The following is a 19,674-nucleotide window of genomic DNA, read 5'->3' as shown; positions in this document are numbered from 1 at the left end:
TTAGATAAATCTCTTGTGGAGACAGGTTTCTGAAGAAAACAATATTGAGTAGACAATACTGGAATAATGGAAATGTTTGTTGAATGCTGCACTATTGTATCAAAAGACATAAGCTTTAAATAATTTCCCAAAATTCTAGTACCTCTAAGGACATCCCAGTTCTACATTTACAATGTGTAGGTTTTCTCTAAGAGATTCAGTATTTCTTGACTAAAAATAATTACTTTTTTTCCCCTGAAAGAAAATGTATTTTGGTACCAGTAATGATAAATTAAGGGTGGGCAGTCAAAGTTTCAATTTTATGGTCTTTATACTATTTTTAGGAATCCACTGAAGTCCTCCTGTGAAACCTAACTTCACCAATTGGAATTTAGGAGACGTAAAATCTGTGTGAAAACAGGAGTCTCAAAATGGCTTTGGTGGTCTTGACAAATACCTGTAAGTGTCAAACAGATCTCTGATGTGCTTTTGTTTTCCAGATGAATCAGGACTGTGTATTAGTGTTGTATAAGTATCTTGTTCTCTTTTGTTGTCAGTACAGCAATGACAAGATAAATATTAGGTAATTCAATTGACAGGGAATTAATGGAGAACTGCTATATTTCTTAGTAGCCTGTAAAATGAATTTTCTGTTAACATGTGGATGAGGATGGGAGGTGATTTTTTGAAAAGGTGGAAAAGTTTACACAATCTCTTCCTGCTCTAGATACAAACCGTTGTGTCATAGAGTTGGTTTTTACTGTGGTTCTGTTGAAAGGAGATAGTGTTGATGCCTGCTCATATAGCCATTCAGTGAGACAAAATATCTGTGCTATATACAATCTTCATGCTGTAATAGCTTTTTAAAAGAAGAGGCATAATTCTCTTTAAATGGCTTTGTTAGCAAGACTTCCAACAAAGGTTTACACAATAGGGGTATTAAAAACAAACAAAACTCCCGCAATCCCCTCCAGTGTTTTGGCAAGTATTTTAAAATTTTATGAGGCCAGCCACTGTTGGAGAGGGGAAGGACAGAATATTTTAAAACAAGATTGAGGGCTTTAGTTGTGAAGAATTTTCCAGTGCTTTGTCTGGAAACTAATTTTTGCATCTCTTCTTGCTTTTGTTGCTCTATTAGTGAAAGTATCTTCTGCTCATATATTGAGACTAAGTCCTTCTTGTGTACTCTTTTCCTTTTTCACTTTTCCATAGTATGATTCATTTAGGCAAATGTGACAGACTGGCTGTGATTTGAAGTCATATATTTTACAATGGGAGCCTGAGACTTTTGAGCAATATTTTTATTATTAGTTATGGATACCACCAAAGATATCTGTTCTGACCAGAAAATTTGTATAAAGACAAATTATCTCAGTTTCAATTTTGCCATTAATAGAAAAACTGAGCTCAATGCACTGCCTCAAACAAATTTTTGAGGAGCACATTTATTTCCTGTTTCACAGGAATCAATTGTGAATTCACAGTGGATTCAATTGCACCTCTTAGATTTTTCTGCTTTCTGATTTTAAGATTTGAGAGGGGAGTGGTGATGCTACTCAAATGTGATGAAATTAATGATAAGTGCAGAATATTTCATGGGAAACCTTCCAATGTTTTGAGAAAGAGTCATGCTGACAACAAAGGCATAATTTTATTATAAATGACTTTATAATTGTTCTACTAATAATTTTTAAAGTAATCAGTAAGTTGATTCATAAACCATTGTAAAAATATGAAATTTTTATTGGCTAAAGAAAAGGATAAACAAGAATCTGTTCAGCATTAAAGAAAAAGGAAAAAAAAAACCAAAACAAACACTGAAACTCAGTCCAAAGCCAAATAATTGTTTTTGTATTTTTATCACTTTAAAAGTCAAAGACAAAAACATATTGCAAAGATTGCAGGCTGAAAATACAGTGAGTTTTCCTTAAAATGCCTAATTGTTCCTGATCTGGTTGGTGAAGACTTTCTAATAGACTGAGAAGCCACCAGTGCATGTCTCAGAAACAGGTCATTCAGGAAGGAAAAGAGATGTTTGTTCAGAAATATAGTAGTAGAGCAAAAAAATGTTTGTTAGCTGGGGAGGGCTGAGGACTACTTGTGGAGGAGTACACAAGTGAGATTGGTGGAAGCAAATCTTGTGGGTGTGATATGCTTGTTTCAATAGGAATACTAGTGTTAATGAATAATGCAAGAATCTGAAAGGTCTAAATTTGCGACAGAAAAGGTGTTTCAAGGATAAGAATAAAAATAAATGAAGTTAATGACTTGGAGGAAAGATATTTGTAGCTGACAGTGTTGCAGTAATCAAGTCTGCCAGAAAAATATTTAAATTAATCAATAATATTTGAAATTGATTCATAGAATAGTGATGCAGAGAAGTACTGTATAGAGCTTTTAAAGCAGAAGATTATTAATTAGGTGAACCAGTTAAGCTCATAAACCAATTATGTAATAAATTAATTATGGGGAATTAAAAATGCTGACAATTAATAATGGAGTCATTAATGCAAAGAAAGGGTTAAGTGAAAAATTCCAGTAAGATATTGCATAATTACATAATTACTTCATTGTTATGGTCTCAGGATGTGGCATGTCTTGCATAATGACAATTGATACCATTAGAAAAATTAGCAAGATCTTCATGTGAATGTAATGGTATAATAGTTAAACATGAGAAATTATTCCAAATCTACATATAAGCTGAGTTTAGCTTTTAAGATCTGAAGAATTGAATGCACAAAATTTTGTCCCATTTGGACTGATAATATCACTTCATTTAGCATCATTTTAATTTTCCTTATATGTCTTACTTATAATCAGTATTTCTGGTAAAGGGAGTGTGAATATATTTCTGAATGCCAGAAGTGTACATTTTGGCTTTATAGCTAATAATTTCTTTATTCAAATAATCTGGAAATTATGTGACAAGAGTCCTACTGTAAATATTTTGACTGTACTCGCAGATGATTAACATAAATGTCTGCATAAATGTTGACACATTTCTGCTCTTTACCTTCATTTTTCCTTCCATTTTTCCTATGGGTGCTCTTCATGCTGATTAAAATTTCATTGTAGGCAGTTGCCTTCTGGAGTAAAAGAGAAATTGTATTGGAAAACTAAAGATATAGTAAGCTTACTTACTAGGAAAACAATGATAGAATAAGAAATTAATGAATTTTCTAAAACAGAAGACACTTCTCATAAGTTGTGCCCTTGAGACCTTTCTCCACCTTATCAGTCTTCCCCTGGACACACTCCAATAGTTTGATGTCCTTCTTATACTGATGTACCAAAAACTCTGGGCATCCTGCATGGATTTGCATTTGGGAGTGGGTTTAAGGTATGGCTGAAATTCCTTGGATCACAAACAGACCTTGTGAATGGTGAAGTTGCTTCCTAGTCTTCCTCCCCCACTCTAACCCCAGAACTGCTATTGCAGTGGGGGTTTCTTGCATATTGCTGAAATCAATCTCCTCAGAAAAATGCAAATGTAGTACATCAATTGTCTTCCACTTTGGAAGCAACTTTGGAAAGAAGAAGCCCAGAGATAGAACCTGCTTATCAGCTAGGAAATACAGATTAATTTTCTAAATTAACGTTTTTCTAGCAATAGTCAGACTCTCCAGTGGCACTCATTATACTACTGTTTCCAATATTTCCCTTATGAGTTCAAAATACTGTATACATGGTTTTCAAAATAGCAAGCAGTGACCAGTATGTGAAACCTGTGGTTGTCACTTGAATAATTTTTATTCATGTATCTGTTCAGTGCACTGAAATTGACTTCAGCCACTCTCACCACAGTTTCACAGAATTATTGACTGTTGAACGGTTACAAATGTTACTGGTCTAAGCACTTAAAACTCTCAACAAATTTGAAATTTGAAATGGACTTCTCACATTTTGAAAATGAGGCCACGGAAAAGGAGAACTTTCTCTTTTTAGGTTTTTCTTTATTTCTCTCTTTCTGATGTATTATCATTTCTCTTCCAACCTAAATCAAGGAGCAAGTGTAATCCTAAGAGAATCTCCTTGACCTATTTTGCGAGGAACTACTGATATGAGAATACAAACTATGTGCAAGAATTTCATTTTGCAATTCAGAATGAAATTATTTTACTTGGAATGAATTAGACTTTGAAGAAAAACAGGTGGACTGTTAGTGCTACGCAATTTTTGTGTAATCAAAATATAGCATTCAGTCTTTGAAGCCCTGTGTAATCATAATCTTTCTTTCTGAATCTCTATTACTGCACCTCTCAGGAGGCAAATGAGTCCTCAGGCTACTATCTAAACAAAAAGCAGTGAGCTTGAAAAAAATTAGGCACGGAGGACTGGGGAGAAAGCATGCTTTCTAGTCTATTGGTTCTCAGAAATTCCTGCTGTGACCTTTTCTATAGTACTGAGCATGTTCAAAGTAAAATACCATTTAAGAATTGTCCATTTTGCCCTACAAGAAGGAGTAAGGTCTCCCAGGTAATACAGTAGAGAAGGAAGCAGTGACAAGTGTGTTAGTGTGGTTCAATGTCTAAATCATATGTCCTGTTGAGCTTTCTTTACAATCCTCTAACTTTAATTTTCATAGAGTTATAGAAGGGTTTGGGTTGGAGACAGCCTCAAAGATCATCTAGTTCTGACCCCGACCATGGGCAGGGACATCTTACATTAGACCAGGTTATTCAGAGCCCCATCCAACCATGGCCAGCAGCACGACCACCTGCTGATCTTAAACACTCCAAGGCATGGGGAGTCCACAGATTCTCTGGGCAGCCTATTTCAGTGCCTCATCACCCTCACAGTAAAAATTATTTTTGATAATGTCAAATCTAAACCCACCTTCCTTCAGCTTAAGACCTCTTGTCCTATTATGACATGTCCTTTTTAAAAGTCTCTTACCTTCTTTCATGTAGGCCCCTTTTAGGTTCTGGAAGGCATTCTGAGGTCTCTCTTGAGCCTTCTCCAGGCTAAACAGCCCCAACTCTCTCAGCCTGTCTTCATAGGAGAAGTGCTCCAGCCCTCTGATCAGCTCAGTGCCCCTCTTCTGGACTTGCTCTAAATCTTGTCTTTCTTGTGTTGGATACTTCAGAGCTGGATGCAGCAGTCCAGGTGGGAGCTTATGAAAGATGAGTAGAGGGAGAGAGAGAATCACTTCTCTCAACGTGCTGATGCAGCCCAGGGCATGGCTGGCTTTCTGGGCTGTGAGGGCACAGCCAAGCCATGTTGAGCTCCTCACCCATGAACTCCTTGACACCTTTCTTCCTAGAGCTAGTCTTAATCTATTCCCCACCCGGCCTTGCACTTGGCTTTGCTGAACTTCATGACCTTTGCACTGGCCCATCTGTTAAGTTTGTCAAGGTCCCTTTGGATTTCACAAAACTAGTTCAATGTAATAATAATGACATAATATTCTAACATTGAAATTGAAAGGATTTTAAGCTCAATCAAATCAATTTAAAAGCTGCCAAATTTCAGTGGAGTAAACCTAGTCTATACTGTTTCTTCAAAACCTTCATCAAAAATTGTTCACTCTCTTATCTGGATAGGAATTATATTCCTGGAAGGTGTTTTGCTGTTGTCCTTGTGATTTCAGAGTGGGATTGGCTGGGAACAGAAGCACGCAGTAGATAAGGAATGTCTGCCATGCCAAGAGTTAAAATATACAAAAAGACTTGGAATATAGCTTTTTGTATTATTTGAATATGAGAAAAGCCAGGCTCTCTTGAAGGTTTTATGTATTTCTTTTCCTTTCTTCCACATCCACTTGGTAGGCAACCCTGTCAGAAACAGTACCTCTTATCTATCTCTGGTGACTTGTTGCCTCCTGAACAAGCCTCCACCTCACTTCTTTCTTAAAGAATTTCTTTCAGTATTCTGTCCTTTGAAACACAGAAATCTGTCTATTGAGAATAAAAACCAGTATTTTTCTTGCCATTCTCAATATATTTTTCTGAAGTTATTTGCTCTTTTCAAAAGTCGTTAGGATAAAAAATTTAAATTTATGTTTACTTTTATACATCTTTTGCATTTTATATACAAATGAGGAGTTGCCTACTCTATGGCCACCTGCTGTTTATTCTACTCTAGCACCTGCTCTTACAGGGTTTGTTATCTGAGTTTAGGTTGTGACTGGCATTTGGATCTCATTTTAAAATGAAATGTGGAAATACCAAACTTGCTATCTCTCAGTATTAAATTTTAAAAAGTGATGGATTAACTCTAGTCTGTTAAAATTTTAGGCAGGAACCTGTTTTGGCAAGCAGAGAATACAAAAATACATGCTTGTGAGAAATTGTTCACGTTATCAGTCCATTTTTTCCCTTCTCCTTTCTTTTTAACTACAGGTATGATCATGTTTTCTACTGTCCAGATGTTTCAAAAAATTCTTTGCTTAGAAGCTGTGTATTGTAAATTCCAGCTTATTTTTGCTAATACAGAATTTATATTTACAATGTCTCTTTGCTAATTCTTCTACTACAAAAAGCCTAACTGTAGGCAACCTTCTGAGCCTTCTTTTTCCAGTGGTGAATAAGCAGTCTTTGAAAATATGTATTCTATACTCTCAGATCTCCTGATCTGATTGGGAAGATGGAAAGATATATGCCCCATTTTACAGAAAGGGAAAGAGCTGGTGCATGAGAGAGGCACAGAATTGCTCTGATTTTCAACTGGAGAGAGATCTTGAAGGACAACAAAGGTCTACCAGTGTCTGGTAGAGGATTAAACCATCTGGCATGACATGGTGAGGTCCATTACTGCACCAGTATCAAAACAATTGGAATACACTGTGTTCAGTATAGGTATAAAATGTGCACTCGAGTGTGGAATCACAACTACTCGCGTCTATTCATGTATGGACGATGTGGCTGAAGCTGATGACAGCCTCACCAGTGTGGCAAATGGGAACAAAAACTAAGAATAGCAAAAAAGATTTGAAATGTGAAGGACTATTGCAAAGCACCCCTCTTTAATGACTCCACTGAACAGTGTTCTGTGTGACTGACTTCTTTTAAATCAGTTGAAACATTGTGGGTAGCCGGTACATTTTTTGAGTCCTATTGTGATGATGAGGTAACAGAATAAGATGGAGTTAATATTTCCTAAATGTGCAAGAATTAGTATTTACTTATAAAAGTCAGTATTTTATTATAGAAAAATATGTATGTATTTACTATATGTATTTTACTATAGAAATAGATGAATATAAAATCTACAGTTTTGCTTTCAGGCTTCTATTGTTGTACTAGTCCTCTAAATCTTTATAGGAAGCATAACATCAAAGCAAATTACAAAATATCTGAGAAAATGTGGAAAAACTCCTGCACATTCACCTTTTAGTAAGGCAAATCCTGCAAATCCTCTTAATGACCTGCAGTAATTCAGGCACTTCTTAATGCAAGAAGGATACAAATACAGCAGGACCTTGTAATTTTATTATTGGAAATAATTCCAGATTTCATAGAAAATGAGATTGAATTGTATCTTGAAAACCTTCAGCCATGGGGGTTCCACCATACCTCTGAGGAGGTTGTTTCTGTAGATGATTATTCTTTCTGTAAAAATTTCTTTCTTATGTTGAGATGAAACTTTTCCTGGTCTGTACCTTCTCTTCTTCATGTGGCTCACTGCAAAGAGAGGGTCTCTATCCTCTTTGAAGCTGCCCTTTAAATACCTGAACACCATGGAAAACACCCCAAGCCTTTTCTTCTTCAAGGAGATAAGACCTAACTCCTTCACCCTTTCCTCACAAAGGCATTCTCTAGCCCATTGCTCATCTTGCTGGCCCTCCTTTGGACTGTCTCTAGTCTGTCCACATCATTCTTTAAAATGGAACATAACTGGACATAATACTCCAGATGCATCCTGAAAAGAACTGAGTAGATGGAGATGACTTCATGTCTACCAGTGCTAGCAATCTACCTCTGAGAATGCAGCCCAGGATTCAATTTGCCTTTGTTGCTGCAGCAGAACTGTGCTGACTTATGAGCAATTTTTTGTCTGGCAAGACCCCCAGGTGCCTTACAGCAAGGCTTCTCTCCAGCAGTACAGACCCCAGCCTGCACTGGGCTCTTCTATTCCTCTGTTCTGACTCAGCTGCAGAAGTTCATAGTCACCCTCTTCCAGTCATCATGGACATTCCCTGGACTTCAACACGGTTCAAATATTACAGTCAGTGGGTCTGTAACAGTGGCAGCCACTTCTCCTAACTCACTGGGGTGCATTCCCTCTGGACCCACAGATTTATGCGGGCTGAAACCTTGCAAGAAGCTGAAGACCGCCCCTTCTTCCACTACTGGTGGGTTGACATGTGCTGTATCACCTACTTGATCTTGTGGACTCCATCTATGCCACTAAAGACAGCAGAAAAGAAGATACCAGAAAACTCTGCGTTGTCACCTTATTAATAACAAGGTTCTCTGCCTTGTTTAGTAACCAGTCCATGTCTTCCCTGTGCTTCTGCTTACTGCTCCTATTTTCCTTAACAACTTCGACCAGTTTTAGTTGAACTTGAGGTTTATAAGCCACTTTTTAAGAGCAAAATTATGCAGTTTTCTTTGTGTGTTAAGCATTGGATAATATTTACATTCCTAGATAATCAGTGACTTAATACAGAGCTAAATTAGTGAATGCTGAACCATTCCCTGAATATTTTAAGCATCAAACTGAATCTTTTTATACTAGATTGGAACCAAAATCACAACTGCTTGAAATATTTTTCAAAAGATTTTTCAAAAGTTATTTTTCCAAAGTTCTGACTTAAAAAATGTCACGGCAAATGAAACAGAACTTCAGAAAAATACTGTCATTTTGTAAAGCAAATAAAGTTTTCTTTTGGGATATGTTTCAGATTTAAAATTTTTTCAACTGACCGGCACTGATCTTTATTTGAACTTTTTACAAGTTTATGCTTGGCAGTCTCAGTTCCCACTAGAGGGGAAAATAAGCAAAAAGAGAGCCTCCTTCATCTAGCTCAACCTGTGAAATGAAGTCATTGGAGAAGTAATCACAGACGTAATACACTTCTGAAAAAAATATAGGTGAATGTCTACTCATTTTTAATGCCGAGTAATGAAAAAACAAACTACCTAAACACCTTCAAACCTTGAGGAATGTTATTGATAAGACAAACCTAGAGTTAATTTCCCTCGTGCCTCCTATTTTCCCTCGTGTCTATTAAAAATCTACAGCGGGTCACACTAGCTGTGGCACTGTCACACAGTGGTGTTGGCTGCAGTGCAGTTCCTGCAGCTCACAGTGACACACCTCCCAAGCCTCCAGCTTTTTTCCTTGGTTGCACATCTCTTCTTCACAGAGAGGGCTTCAGAAATTTCATTATAAAACATAGTCTTTTAGACTTTTTTTTAAATTTTCTGTTTGTTAGTGAAGTCACCTGTATATATTACTCAGATTTCAGTTTCCCTATCTTCCTTTCGGTTCATTTTTCCTCCTGAAATTGGATTTCTTTCGGAATGTATGTGGGAAAAATTTGTCTCCCCCTGATCTTATTTGTACTCTATTCCCCTCTTTATCCCTTCAATACTATCTATTGTCATAATGAGGAAAGTGTAAAAGAAAAATGTTTCAAAGAAATTCAGTCTTGATGTTTACAAGAAGTTTTACACCAGCTTTCCAGGCACAGGAGTAAGATAATTGGCTACACTTTGAGATTTTGTAACACTCACAAGACCAAAATATGAAGTACTACTTCTATTTATAGCCAAAGAGGATCAAATCTTTTCTAAATCAATGAAACTAACTTTGAAATGCTCCACTGAGAGGAAACCTGTGAGAAAAGGTTGTAATTTGTAACACAAAAACTCCTGTTAAGTCACACATGAAGGCACTTCAAACAGCAGGACAGAGTAGTATATTCCAATGAGGTATTTGAAAGTGCATTGAAACCTGATCTTGACTCAGTGATTCCTGCCTACACCTGAATTACAGCAGCTGGGGGTTCAAAGTAACAAAAGAAAAGAAAACAACATTTAAAAGCAGCATAACGGTTTGTTTACCCTATTTTCATTGAATGTGTTCCAAATCTTCAAGACTGTGGTCATGTTTTACCTCTTAGAATGGTGTTACTGTATTATTTGGGAAAGGAATTCCATCCACACATTCCTGTTAGAGTTTCTACATTCTTGTGTTAAAAGAATTTTGGTTATCTATCATCAATAGAAACTACCTGAAATACTTTTCTGTAAACATTTTCAAAGTTATTACACACAATCTTTCATCTTATTTGCATACTTAGTACTGTTTCTTGGAATGATTTCAGGATACAGTTGTTTCTTGGTGGAGCCTGTACTAGACAAGTCTTTGCTGTTATTTAATTTTAAAATTGATCAAAAGGAAGGATCAGTGTTGAGTTCTTCAGCAAAACCAATGCATCACTCACAACATGGAAGGGGTAAAGAGGCAGAAGCCTGCCAAACCCAGCAGGCCTACTTTGGTTGTAAATTGCAGATCCATTTGCTTTGATCACCTTCTGTAAGACTATTTCAAAACAGTCCAGGTGTCTCATGTTTTTCCATGATTCAAAATATAGTTTCCATGATTTAAATACAGTTCATAAAATACTACTTCTGCAGTCCTGACACACAACACAGAGGCAGAAAAGAGAGACAGAGGCAGCCTTTTTTTGTTATCACTACAAACAACATGTATTATCACATAAAGTTAGGTGGTTCAAACACTGATTAAAACTCTTGATGCATTTCAATGTGAGCATCTACAATGCTCTGTAGTTTGAAGCCTGCCTTCAATATCATTTAGACTATGAACTATCAGTATCTACTTTGCCTCCCTTTCCTCCTCCCAAATTGTATGTACCACTTGACTCCTTCTTTTTGATGTATTTGAGGGTTGAAAAAATAATAGAATCATGGAGTATTCTGATTTGGAAGGGACCCACAAAGATGGGTTGGACCCACAGTCCAACTCCTGGCCCTGCACAGCACAGCCCCAGACATCCCACTTGAGTGCATTGCCCAAATGCTTCTTGAGCTCAGTCGGGCCTGGTGTTTGGGAGGACTGTTACAACCTGGGGAGCCTGTCCCAGTGCCCAACCACCTTCTGAGTGAAGAATCTCTTCCTAAATCTTCCCTGACACAACATCAAGCCATTCCCTTGGATCCTGTCACTGATCACCACAGAGGAGATTGGTGTGCCTGCCCCTCCTCTTCCCCTCATGAAGAAGTTGTAACTGCAATGAGGGGTCCCCTCAATCTTCTCTTTTGTAGTCTGAACAAACCAAATTACCTCAGCTGCTCCTCCTACAGCTTCCCCTCTCGACTTTCATCACCTTTTCAGCTCTGCTTTGGATTCTCTCTAATAACTTTATATAATTTTTTTCATATTTTTAATTCTTACATTGTGGCACTCAAAACTGCCCCAAGCACTCAAAGCCAGGCTGCCCCAGAGAAGAGCAGAGCAGGACAATCCCCTCCCTTGCCCAGCTGGTGATGCTGTGCCTGATGCCCCCAGGACAGGGTTGGCCCTCCTGGCTGCCAGGGCGCTGCTGACTCACGTTCAATTTGCCACTGACCAGGAGCACCAGGTCCCTTTCCATGGCACTGCTTTCCAGGGTCATTTCTCAGGTTGTATGTAGCTAATAGACAGCTAGGACTGTTGGCAGTACAAAGGTAACAGTGTCTGACAGGAGCAGCAAATAAAATGAGTTGTTTGTTTTGGTGTGGTTTATTTTTAATCAAGAATATCTGTTACTTTTATGTGGTTTGCATTCAGGTTTGGAAGCCAACAATGTCTCTTTTTATGTTTTTAGGTAATTCAAATTGCCAAGATGGCTTTAGAAGGAAAAAGCACTTTTTAAATCTTAAATGTTCAATAATAGTTTGCCAAAAGTTAAGGAATTCTTTCAGTCTAAACCAAGCAATTAATTTCAGTATTTGAAATTTCATTTATGAAATATTATTTTTATCAAAACCATATTTTTTTAACAACTTTCTCTCTGATTACATGGTTTTGAAAACTTACCTAGCTTTGAAAAAATGGGCTGCTCAGATCTCGAGTCTAATATAATTAAATCCTTGTTCCTTCTGCTTATGAAACCTTGCTGTGAGGTGGAGTTTGTTTGCATTTAAAAATTAAAATTCTTGCTCAGACAAACTGGAGTGCCTAGAAGAATTAGCAGTTTTGTGTGTTCCTCAGTCTGGGTTTTTAATTTTGTAGATCTTATGAAATGACCTGGTGACTCAGTTAAAAAGTTTAGACACATCAGTAAAGAACTGAGGATTGTAGAATAAGATCTGTTAACCATTTTCCTAAAATATTTCTTTTATGTTCACTACAGCAGTAAGAACATCTTTGCATAACAATCATTTTTAAGGAAAATCAATTTCAATTACTGAATCAGATGAGAATTAAAAGTTTTTAAAGTATTTCCTTTTCTTAGTTACCTCCTTAAAATAGAGGAAATTTCCTTTCGAGGCTCTACCACTAGCTATCCAAGGGTTTTCTCCTTTAGAAGTTGTTTTGCACTTAGTCCTTTGCTAGCTGCTAATGTGCCAGAGAGACTCTCCATATGTACAGAAAATGCTTTGCATGTGAATATGGGATTTCTATCTTTGTTGAGATATTCAGTTATATAAATCAATTATAAGTGCAAAAATTGTTATGTAGCTTTTTATGTAGTTATGTAAATACTTCTACTTAAAAGGTTTTCTTTTGCCTGTGTAATTGAACTTTCTTGGCTTATTTTGCTTGATAACCTTTCAGTGAAAAGTCAAAGGTAGCTCTGACCTGTTAGAAAGGGCACAAAGCAACTATGGTCCTGATGCTTAATAGGAAACAAAACATTTTGAAAAAGAAATGTGAAATACTGGTTTGTTGAAGCAGGCACAGATGAATCTGGATAGTTTTAACCTGTCATATTTTTAAATAACTGATCACGGAAGACAAGGTAGAACACCTATTTACTGGTGGGGTTAGTGCGGGCATTGACAGAGATGTTTTGTCTTGCAAAAGAGCTGAAGATACAGAGGGCAGATTGCAAAGTGCACAGAAATTAGTTTGGATTGCTGGATAGCAGGTAATAGAACACAGTTCTCATCTGATATGTCACTATTATCAACTTCAATCAAAGTTTTTCTTGGACACTCCTGTTTTGGTCTGGTGGCTCAACTGAGGTAAGTAACTCCTGAAGTATGAAATTGTAGATAGCAGCATCACTGTTCTGCTATAAGGGCAGGCTTACTCTGCTTTGTTTTGTCTACATACATGGCTTTGTTAATACTGTATAATAAGCTATCAGGAAAGGAGCTGGTCTATAAAGATCATTGTTATAACTCAGGGATTTCTTTTTACAGTCACAATACTATATACATAAGTTTAAATGTCTGTGAAGAATTGGTGACTTATTCCTCATTTTGCTTGCTAAGAGATGAAAATAAAGGCAAGCATATGTAGAAATACACAGATTAACATTTCAGAAGCAGTTATATGAGAATTACTCTGCTCAGTGTACATATATATATATATATAGCAAGCAGAGTAATTCTGAACACAATTGTGTCTTCTTATTTGAAAATAATTTTTAAAAGTTGAAAAATTTGACACCAAGTGTACCTTCACCTAAGCAAGCCAATTGATCTTTCCTATTACTTTAAACTTCACACCTGAATGTTCTATTTCTTGAACCTAACAGGGCTTAATTTCTTCCTTTTAATGAATGATTAAATTGTAAAGATTTCAAATAGGGCATTCAAACTGATAGTGGTAACAAACTGAATTATTTAATTTGAGATCACTTAGCTTCTTAGAGAACGCTTATATAATTCACTGTCCAGTCTATTGCTAGTAGCCATCAGGCATGTGTTCCTGATAAACAGTTTACATATGAAACTGCTGCACTAGCAGGAAGGGTTATACTTCACAGTATTTGCTATGAAATATTACTAACAGAAATAAAGAACAACTACATGTTGATCCTCAATATTTTTTTTTAAAAGACCAATGTTCCCTATTCTTCATAAATCTATACAACTTCTTAGGTCCTCTGTGTGTGTATGTGCAAAGCTGTTTAGATGAAGCATTGATTAACTAATATTGAGCATTTGTTTGCATAATCATTGTTTCAGAAGATTGAGCATGCCTTTCTACATCCTGAATTCCTAGCCTTCATTCAGTCACAGTGGAAAATATTGGAGATATCTTTGCAGGCTGTAATTATACACTCCTGTCATACCTTCAACATTTCTTTGCACACCCCTACTTTTCCTACACACAAAATGGTTGCAGTGAAGACTAAAGACAAAGGACACCACATTCCCTCCTCCCTGATGTGTCAATAGGTGTAAAGCATAGTTAGCGCCTCTCAGCAGAAAATAAAATTGTTTCTTCAGACCTAAGATATTTAAAAAGAGTGAAAAAACTGGAAGCATCTCCTTCAGCTTTTATACTATGCACTGTAGTTTATTGTAAGAATGATGGTACTATTCCAAAAATTCTGGAATCTCAAATAAAAGCAAAGTTCTGGCTCCTGCTACAACTGGCTACTTGGAAAAATAAATATCGCAAAATTAGTAGATTGGGTAGGGGAAAGAAATAGAAAGGTGGTTTTCTTCAGGAGAAAATCCTAACCTAGATCTGAAATAGTAAAAAGGAGATAACTAGGTGTATGACCTAGAAAAGGTCATATTTCTTCTTTCCAAAATATTGTGGAAGATGAGAGAAGAAAGTGTGAACAAGAAATAATCTTGGACTCACAAATCCCAGAGGAATATAAGATGATACAAAGAAATAAAAGTAGATACCTCTTGATTTAGTCTGAATCTCTGTTCAGTTTAAGCTATGCAAGCTAAGGAGTAGATAAAGGACCTTCTGAGAAAGCCATACTTGTATTATGGCTTCAAAAAAGAGATAAAATGAATACTACAAAAATTCAGGTAATGTTCAGAGATGTTCAAAGAGGTGTCTCATTTAAGTACATTATAACAGTGGTAATTTTCACATTGACACAAAAAAGGTAATTTTACTCTCTGAAAGCCATCATCGCTAAGATTTTGTGTTGAAACCAACAAAATATCATATAGCAATTTACTACAGTATTTTAAAATTTACATGAGAGTTTGAGTCCAACTTCATATTTGCTGCACTCTCTCTCTTAGGATAAAGATCGAATTTAATGATTTCACCAATATATACAATCTCTATATCAACTCCCTAATACGACATGACAGCACACCGGAAACATTCCTTGGAGAGAAATGCTAGAGAGTATTAGAGGATTTAAAAATAAAATGACTGACTCAAGTTGACAGACCAGTTATTTTTAAAACAACTTCAGATAAATTTTAAAATGCAAGTGATGCCCTTGCTGCCAAAATCTGTCCTGTATTAGTTATTTCGAGAATACAAGTTATTTGATTTCTTTTCTTTATCAAAACTTTGTATTCTTAAATTTTCCATTTTGTTTAATAAAACTCAGCTTGGTATATTTCTGACCCCACTTGAGTCAGTATCTTCAAGGAGAAATCTAGACTTCTGTCATTTTTGTCAAGGTTCAAATTTACAGGGATTTCTATATGGCTGATTGTACACTTATTTTTTTATTTCTTTTTTTTTTTATTATTATTTTTTTGGTCTGTGTGTGTTTGGTGGTTTTGATGCCTTGGACTGGCTACCTAAAACAGAGACTAGACAGAGTTAGAGATTAAATGGGTATTTATTAAAGGCCTTTAACAGATACACCTTGGGCAATGCAGGAGCCTTGCAGAGGCTACACCCAAGATGGATGAAAGTCACAAGTTTTCAGACAGATTTGAGTTTGCTCTATTTGCATATCAGGAGCTAATTGTCCAACTATAGCTTCAAATAATGAAGTCACACTACCCCAGTTTATGCCTCCCCAATTCACATCTGTTTATACTTTTTGGGGCCTGAGGCTGTGATGGTCACCTTGGTTCTCAGGCTTGGAAGGATTTTTTTTTTCTGGCCAAACTGAAGAGAGCTTACTATCTAACGCTATATGATGTTCAGACTTATACACTACTCCAGTACAGGATCTGGAAAATATAAAAGCTAAAACTTAAGGCATCAGTTTTTTTGGTGTGATTGTTTTTTGATGGTGTTGGGTTGTTGTGGTTTTTTCCCCAGAAACCCAAGAGACTGAATTAATGGAAAAATCCTGCTTGCAAAAAAAAAATTATGAGATAAAGTCACTGTTGTGGTTGCTGCAGATGATTTCATTTAAAAATGTGGCTAATTTGGTAGGCCAACCTATGAAGAGATAAAAGTTAATTTGTTGGCGATATTATTTATGGCAAATAATTTGCCCGCATCATTTTAATAATGCTTTTTAATCATTAGTTATACCCTACTTTAAAATAGGCAATTATGTACCTCTTGAGTTTTGTCCTTTCCCTTTATTGTTTAACATTTACCTGCAGTTGTAAATGGCCCAATGTGTTCCAACAACTGCCAAAACCTCTTTTTTTTTTATTTTTGTATAGTACATTTTAAGATTAATTCCTTGTTCACATTTGTTTTCTCTTCTTACTACAAATAGTTGGGAAAAAAAGAAGGCGTTTCAGATAACTGACTTTCCAAAAAATGGCAGATAAGTAACTGGATACTTTCAGTTGTCTTAAATGCAAATTCTTTTCTGTTATTTTTCTATGTGAGATATTACTGTAAAATGTCTAACGTGACTGTGGAAACGTGTCCAAGGAAAAAAAATAAAGGCATTGTTTTTCTATATGTCTGTATTATGAAATCCTTGTAATGTCCTGTCCCCTTTTTTCCTGCTACAATTTTTTTAAACTTCTGCTTTTACTAAGTCTTGTGTTTGCAGTATTTGTTGCCATATTATGGTCATTCTAGCACAGGGGAACTGAGTGGGAATGGAGAGTGAGAAGCTCTCCTTTTGCCAAAGTACATGTGGCATTTTGATTGCCTGCAGACATCAAAGGAGCAAGGAATGACACTGATGGCTTTAGCAGGCAGCTGGGTGCAGCTGGGCACATCTCTCCTGACTTTGTCCTTCTGATCAAGGACTCTGCTAGGCTGCTACTGCTCTGAAAAGGTTTCTGCTTCTGCTGCTCCCCTTCTTTTCTCACTAAGTACCTCTGCCAGCACTGTGAGAATCCCTCCCTTCACCATTTTTAGCTTAGAAGCTGCAGGGACAATGTTATCTGAAGGCTTCACAGCAGCACAGGCTATTTGGAAATTCTGCCTATTTTTCACCTGGCATCATATAATAGCTCCAAGGCATTTGAAGCAAACCTAAATGGAAGTCTAGTTTTCCTTCCCTTGTGTAGTTCAGACTTTCAGTTTTCAGTCATTTAGAGTAAGATCTGACCCACTGAATAATTATTGAAATTTTCAGATGTACAAATATTGTGTCTGATTATTTATTTATGCCAGGAGTCTGACACATACTAAAACAAAGACATGTGCTTATGCATAGATGGAAATCAGGGCAATTAGCTGAATAAACATGAAGGCCTGAATGTGACCTCAAAACCCTCCCTTTTCTTCTCTTTGCATCATGCTTTAGCTTTCACTGTATTTGTGCTGGCTAAAAGAAGGAAGATGCATCTCAGTGTTTTGAGAAGGTGCTCAACCGAACGAGCAGAAATGGGGAACACATCCTACCCCAACACACCAATGCTGTGCAAGGCTGTGTAATGAAAATGAAAAATCCAAGGTAGCTCCTATGGCTGCAGCGTTGCTATAGTTACTTGCAGTTTGCCATGCTATACGTGGGTCAGAAAAAAAAAAAAAAAATCCTAACATTTAAGATGCTTTTCATGATGATGTCTGTCCTGTCCTGAAGTTACTAAAACCACCTATCTTAGTATCAAAGCAATGCTCATATATTTGCTGTGGAAAACAGCAAGCTCAATATCTAATGTTCTTGGGTGTTTATAAAACACTGAATCAGCATGCAAATCTATCATTCTGCTGAAAAAATAATAAAAGAGCTGAAAAATCCTTTGAAACAGTGCTATTATTCACCAAATCAAGATTTCTTTGTGACAACACTGTCTTACCTTTCCTATAAGGATTTCTTCTCATCACTTTGGGAAAAACCATTATTATTTGCCAGTTCTCATCTTGCTTCTTAACTGCCCTAGTCTTAAATGGAATATAGTCATATGTTTGTCCAGCCCATCTTCCTCTTCTAGTTTGAAAAAGTTATATATAATTTATGACTCACTGAATACGTTAAATCTTGTGGTTTTAAAACTATATTCGTGATTGCGCACATGTCTGGATAAAAACATTTCATTTCTGATAGGAACAACACCATCTCATGAAAAAAATTGAGATCACTCAATTAGAAATTTATAAATATGGAATGTGTCCAATTTTAATATGAAATAATAAGCTGGGGGCAGGGGGGGGTGAGGTAAAATAGTATTCACAGCAACTATTAATCATTATAGGTTTTTTTAGCATTCTATCAATCTAGAAGAACTTGAACACTGAGAACACTAAAACTGATAACTATTCCAAGTTTGGCTTTTGAAGCTGACTTTATCGACTTATGATGTGTTATTTCATCAAATAGAAAACTATTGAAGAGTTCTATATGTTTACACTGTTCCCTCCTAAGTTAAGGATCCAAGTAATTTGTTACTGGCTTGTGCTTAAACCACACGCTCTGAGAATTGCTACATCTGTTCCCCCCTCCATGAAACTCCAATGGAAAAAGGAGTGTGGAGAGATATGAGTGACAAGGGATTATAAACGTTAGAGACTTAATTAAACCAGAAAAGCTTCAGCAAGATTCAGGCTGGTAAACTTATATCTTCCTTTGCTGAACTAGGATAGGAAAAATTACTTTGGTTGCCTAGCAACTACATTGCACAAACTAACTCAGAGGAGCATCTATGGGGTTGATAAGTAAATTAAAAATGGACATTTTGTGTGAAGAGAATAAATATTCTTCAGAACTTTTGGTCAAGTGAAAAATTAATTGCATGGTATTACCAATTAAAATGGCAATGGTTCGGGGAACATTTTGTCAGAAATTGTAGATAGTCAATATTGTTTAACATCTTGGTAGAAATGGTGAGTTGGCTTGCAATAGCAGAGTACTAAGCACATTCAAAGCACACAGTGTTTGTGGAGGAAAAACAAAGACTGAGAACCTTGGTGAGAAAAAAAGATTATTTTGGAAGATCTTGTTTGCATCTTGTAGTGTATAAGTGCATTTTGTACACTCATGGCATGTCAGTTTAGTGGCTTTTTGGAAATTTAGTCTTAAATACAGAAGGAAGAGGGAAATGGTAGAAAATTAACATTTTCAAATATCAGCTTCAGAGAACTATATTGCAGCAGCCCAATTCTGTTAATTGTTGAGCACACACTTGCAGCAGAACTTGCTGCTTGCCTGAGCTTCAGAGTGGTTCCCCATGTCCTTGAGAAAGAAGCAGCACAAGCTGTCCCAAAGATGCAAGGTGCTCTTTGCATCAAGCTCTGAGTTAAGGAATATCAGTTATAATATCAGTTATAATATCAGTTATCAGTTTATCAGTTATAAGCATTAATATAATGCTTATAACTGATATTGCATCTTCCACAGGTGTCTCTCTTCCACTTCTTTTCATTTAGAAAACAGAACTCTGTTTTTTCTTTTTTCTTTTACCAACCACTGCAAATAAGGAATGTTTCCTAGTTAGGGCACCTGCAGCAACCAATTACAAGGGTTGCAGGGCTTCTGTGATCTGT

General features: G+C 36.4%; 1 long non-coding RNA gene across 1 annotated transcript in view; it reads left to right on the top strand.

Annotated features, from left to right (window-relative positions):
- LOC143694625 (uncharacterized) overlaps positions 1–19,674 on the top strand; it is an 88,094-nt gene that overhangs the window by 21,730 nt on the left and 46,690 nt on the right. Inside the window, exon 2 of the long non-coding RNA XR_013183199.1 lies at positions 324–438. This is a non-coding gene — a long non-coding RNA (uncharacterized LOC143694625). The remainder of the gene's footprint in view (positions 1–323; positions 439–19,674) is intronic.

Source organism: Agelaius phoeniceus, chromosome 1 (assembly GCF_051311805.1).
Source record: "Agelaius phoeniceus isolate bAgePho1 chromosome 1, bAgePho1.hap1, whole genome shotgun sequence".
NCBI classification, from domain to species: domain Eukaryota; kingdom Metazoa; phylum Chordata; class Aves; order Passeriformes; family Icteridae; genus Agelaius; species Agelaius phoeniceus.
Note: the sequence above shows the minus strand (reverse complement) of the source record. Positions and strands in the feature narration are given on the sequence as shown.